Here is a 6,000-nt window from a genome sequence, read left to right on the forward strand (position 1 = left end):
AGAAAAATTCACAAAAAAAATAATCGTAAATTTATTTTAGTTTCATATTATATGATGTTTCTAAGCCGTTGGTTTAATTTAGAAGCTTTAAATTTTACGAAAGTAATATACAACTACTGCATTAAGTATGTTACAAAAAATATAAGTAGATATATATATAACTTGGACTTTGGATAAAAGGATGGTTAAATTTTACTGTAAAAAAAAAAATATTAGAAAGTGAAATATAATTTTATGTTGTAAATGTCTGTAAACGGCACATAATCGTTGTTTCTTTAACATTGAGTTTTACCATTTTTCTAAATCGAAGGCCCGATATTCAATTTTAACTGGAAAAGAAGTAAGTGGAAATTGTGTCTTAGGAAGTGTAGTTGGCAGACCCGAAAGAGTGGTCTGGTATTGTTGATTTTATAAGGGCAAGATCGAGATGAAACCCATACCAATATTGGATGGTGAGAAATTATTTGTAATGGAAAAATTCCATAAAATTGTTTCTCTATACAGATGAAATGGTAGTAAATAATTTTTGAATTTAGTCATGGCAGTTTTAGCCCTCAACGCTGTCAGTGGACGTTTTGTTTCCCACTCAGGGCAGATACTTATTTTGTTCAAATATTACTTACTGGGCTGCGTGTACGTCCTTTTTGTTCTTATCATAGAGCATTGAACAACATATAAAGCCACTTGTCATCATATACTTTTCTTACAACGAGTAGCTAAAGTGGATAGCCAATAATGGTCGCCTTGTGTTAATTATGTGATAACCAAGATCGAAACTGCCACCCCCTTTCATCTCGTGGGGGTCGTAAAAGGCGACCGAGGGATAAACCTGGCTCAAAATCTTCAGGGTCCTGGAGAAGGAAAACTTCATTTGAAACCCGGAATGGGGCTCCGTCAAGCATTCGTGGCATAGCCCTAAAATGCGAAAGATTCCTGTAGCCGAACTGGCTCCACACGTATCGACTCGTCGTTCCTGTGAGCCTAGCCAGTGAGGTCGAGAGGGTGGCGCAGAGTTTAGGCGACTCTGTGTTTTCCTGAAGAGTGTCCTAGGCGACACAGTGTCTGTCTGACACTGTCTAAATCGTCTGCAATAGACGGACTAAGGCTAATGAATGAAGATCGAAACAAAAATGAACGAAGTCGACAATTATAAACAAAATATTTTAAAACTGCTTATTATTCATGTCTCTGCAGCATATTTATCAGAAGGAAGTGATCACGAGAGTTTTTAAGATTACAAGACTTACATAATAATTAGTTCTTGTGCGTAATATATATTTATAAATATCCAATGTTTTATTGTTATTTATTTATGAATTTACTTATATATATAAAAATAATTTAATTTTCTCTACAATAAATTTTAGAAGTAGGCACCTATTCAATAAGAACGGCCGTTTACAATTTCAAATCAAGAACAACGGTGTTGTCCTATCTCACTTTGTCAATATCGGAAATGTGCGAGAGACATACTCAGTACTGTGTTGTTAAAAAAACAGACTATAAGTCATATTTACTCAGGAAAGAGTACAGACTATAATAGCTCATTTATAGTCTGTTATAGCACAATAATACCTTTCTCCTGAGAACGACTATGTTTTCCGTGGGATATAAATTTACTTGAAGGTGAGGGGAGCCGCAAAAACCGCTAGTTCTATATAAACTTGAAGATACAAGCAACCATTTCTTATGTCTAGAGTTTTCGGGCGATTAAAATATTAATGTATACTTTCCGATACGGACAGGTGCGGACACAATCTTTAGTGGGGATAAGTTTGGGGTAGGGTAGGGAGGAAATTGTTCCCTTTTAGCAAATCTGTATTGAAGCAAAAGAAAAGTTAAATTGTTGACTCTTTTGACAGTTTACAATTTAAAGTTTAAATTACTTTGCCTGATTTTACGTTGCCATCAGAGAATCTTTTATAATTAAAAGTTATCTATTGAATTAAATAAAATGTTTCAATTTATTTAGTTTCTATTGTGGCAAAAAAAAGTCGCGTGGATTTTGATTTTCGAAATGTCATTCATGACCATCATCATATAAGGTTTGCTGGTTTGTTGAAGTAGATATCGTGAAAAATCTATAAATTCCTGTTGTCGCAGTCAATAGTCTATTAGATATTTCTTTTCACAACCTGTAAATTCAAAAGTCGTAGTTTATTAGTTAAGATAAAATAGAACCAATTGTAAATCGTATAAGTATCTTAGGTGCGAGATAAACTTAGTCAACGACTGCTGAAACTGCTCAAATTTTTTTATTGGTGCCCTTTGAGAACACGTTAAAGGTCACTCGCTTGTATATCTTTGATTTTGATTTTCTATTTAAGAGCTATAAATAATTACAATCTTACCGACAAATACTATAATCGAGTGTAACACTAATATTTTTTTAGTTAAAAATACTTATAACCACAATCATCATTCAGCCTGTAACATCCCATTGCTGGCCATTGGTCTCTTTCTCCATGTAGGAGAAGGATTCGAGCTTAATCCACCACGCTGCTCTACTGCGGGTTGGCGGATATCTTACAATAGATGGCGAATGCTAGCGCGACCCCATCTCGCCCCACCCAGGCGGATGACTGCTAACACGTGGTGGTTTTTAGTCAGTAGGTAGGTATCCACGATGGATATTCCCCACGTAAAAAAAAAAATATATATATATATATATATATATATATATATATATATATATATATATATATCTTACAATGTTCTTATAAAATAATAAAGACATTTTTGAGTTCGTTCAACAAAACATCTACTTATATTATAAAGCTGAAAAGTTTGTTTGTTTAAACGCGCTAATCTCAGGAACTACTATCTAATTAAATAAAAGAATTTCTTTTGTGTCGGATAGCCTATTTATCGAGGAAAGTTATAGGCAATTTTTTCGTCAAACTAACGCGCATAAAACCGCGGGGAACAGTTACTTTCCCTACATAAACTAAACTTATATCACAAATCAAATATTAATTCCATAAAACAAACAAATTATTCGGTTTGTTTATATTGTTCGTCGTCCTTGACGTCAGGCTAAGCAAACTAACGATAATATTCGATTTAAAACAATTTTTAACCAACTTCTAAAAGAGAAGGAGGTTCTCAATTCGATGGTATTTTTATACATGTTACCTCAGAACTTTTGACTGGGTGGACCGATTTTGATGTTTTTTTTAATACTCTAAATTTAATTGAAATCTGATAAGTACTGATCGAGTTATATCTAATAATGCGTATTTACTTGACTATTTTTCCGTCTACCTACGTTGTGTTACTTTTCGATGTAATTGAAGTATTGTATTCGGTGATTGTCCTTTTTTCGTCGAGCAAACAATTATTTGTTATAGATATTCCTACTCATTACTAAAACAGTTGTACGGTTCACAGGAGACAAAGCGCGGTTTATAAAATAATGTTGGGATAGTTTCGAATAAGACTCAAGCATAATTCGTCAATGAACACGAATTGAATTGAATACGTGTAGTTAGGTACTAAGTACCTCCTTAAGCGGAGATATGATTACATATAATAATAATATACTTTATTGCACATTTAAATAAAGAACAAAATTAAAATTACAAGCAATTATAGTAACAAATTGTACAACCAGGATCTTATTGCTAAAAAGCAATCTCTTCCAGACAACCTGATAATGAAAGGGATATTGCTTTTCAGATGGGCAGGTGGTATATAGATTTAAATAAGTAAAAGAAAAAAATTAGAATATATAACAATTATATATATGTACATATACATTATACACATACGTACGCAATAAAAAATAAATAAATATAAACCTTTACATACATACAATATATAAATACAGTAATCGTATAATATATAGATTCATCAATCGTATAATATATACTCAAAGTCATAGCTTATACTTTGCTAAAGATTATGGATTACTGAGTGATAAATGCAGAAAGCTGAGATATTTCGGCGCGAACTTGGGGAGGCGTACGTTTGATAGCGGATTAAGCTAAGTTGACAATTATCATATATACTTTATTGCACTCAAAAAATACATGTAAAAACAACATAATAATAAGGTTTATGGCAAAGGTGGACTTATCTCTGAAAGAGATTTCTTCCAGTCAACCCATGGTCATGAGTAAGTGTTTTATATAGCGCGGCAAACAGTGCAAGAAGATTTACTAAGAACATTAATTATTATACTCGTAAGCTGTAGTTTTCACTCATCGTTGCAGCTATGGGAGAACAAGGCTTCTTACACAGCAACAGAATATTTAGTGATTTGTATACCTGACGAAAATAATCTTCTCACGATATGATTCAAGTATAATTATGTAGATGTATATAATTAATAATCGTGTATTACACTTTTAAAGTTCAGTAACCTTTATTGTTTTTTTTTTAGAACTATTGTTATGTTTGAGTTAAATTATATATTTTACGCCTACTTCCCGAGTAGAAATTTTTTCGTTTTCCTTAGAAGGACCGGACCAGACATGCCTGATCAGGACTAGAGGCATGTAACGCAGATGATTGGTCTGGACCTGATCAGAATGAGATGAGATTTCCTGGTCGGGTCCAGATCAGGAAATTTCATCTCATCCTGATCAGCCGGTTCGTTCCGGTCCTTTTAAAATACACGAATGTATATTCTTGAAAAAATTGTTTAACAAGAAAAAAGTGAATTGATATTATAAATATGTTACTTAACATAATTATTATGATATTTATTTCCGTTTATTTTTTCTAATGTATTATTTATTTATGTTTTTACTTTAAATATTCATTATTTTTATTTATTTTTATGTTATTAATTAATTATTACTATTAATTAAATTTTATTTATTAACTTGTAATAATTAACTACTAATTTACTATTTCCTATTACTTACGACTGCTCCACTGTTTAGAAATGGACTCCCTGCTAGACTGTCCTAATAACTGTATATACACTAAGTGCGCTTAAAAACATTAATGGCGCGATTCAGGCTCAGTTCGCGTAATTTCTTTCAGGCTATCCTGATTTGGACCGGACCGGGTCCTGATCCAGTATGCCTTTCCATACTTGATTATATTTTACATCAGGCTATCCAGATCTGGACCGGACCGGGTCCTGATCCAGTATGCCTTACCATACTTATATTTTACATCAGGCTATCTTTGTCTGGACCAAACCTGATCCTGATAGAGCTTGCCGGATCTGGCAAGCCTCATTCTATCCTGATTCGGTCCAGATACATGATCTAGTTGAGCCTGACCTTTTTTCTAGTCGGGCTTAAGATTCACACTTTTCTGAAAAGCTCCCGCATCTATAGGAATGGCGTCATTAATATCCACTAATATGAAATTGATTAATCTGGATCTAGTTATTTTCGCGCAAATTTTATTGTAATAGGTTTTTGCGTGAAATAGTAATAAATATCCATTCAAACTTTTATATAAACATTTTCTTAGCAAGGTTAATGATAATAATTAATTAGAAATAAGTTAATGACTGAGTCAGAATGTTATAGGAGGTAGGTATTGAGACAGAACGGCGTCCACCTTGAGTCAGTCGCGTCACAAGTGACGAAGGAAGGAGGTATGGTGGCTATGGTTATGTATAGCGCAGGATAATTAATAAATTAAGTTTGTTTTATGAAATAATTTTTAGCATTTTTGTGTGATGAACATTTTAATGAAATTATATGCCCTGTATGTTGTTTGTTGTAAGTTGCCCGATATGGAAGTAGACATAAATAGTGAACTCCAAAAATATCGCTATGACATGGTTTCTTTGTTGGAAAAATCTACCGAAAACCAAAATATAAAAATTGCACAGCTGATACGGGAGGAGCTAGCTGACATTAAAAAAGAAATTAGATGCATTAAAATTATGAACGAAAATTTGATTCAAGAAAATTTAAAACTACGCAATGAACTATCTGAAATTAAAAGCTCTCATAAAACTATGCAAGAACAAATTAATTTTCTGGAAACAGATTTACACGCATTAAAATCTAGCAAAACCGACAAACCAGC

Source organism: Melitaea cinxia, chromosome 9 (genome assembly GCF_905220565.1).
Source record: "Melitaea cinxia chromosome 9, ilMelCinx1.1, whole genome shotgun sequence".
NCBI lineage: Eukaryota > Metazoa > Arthropoda > Insecta > Lepidoptera > Nymphalidae > Melitaea > Melitaea cinxia.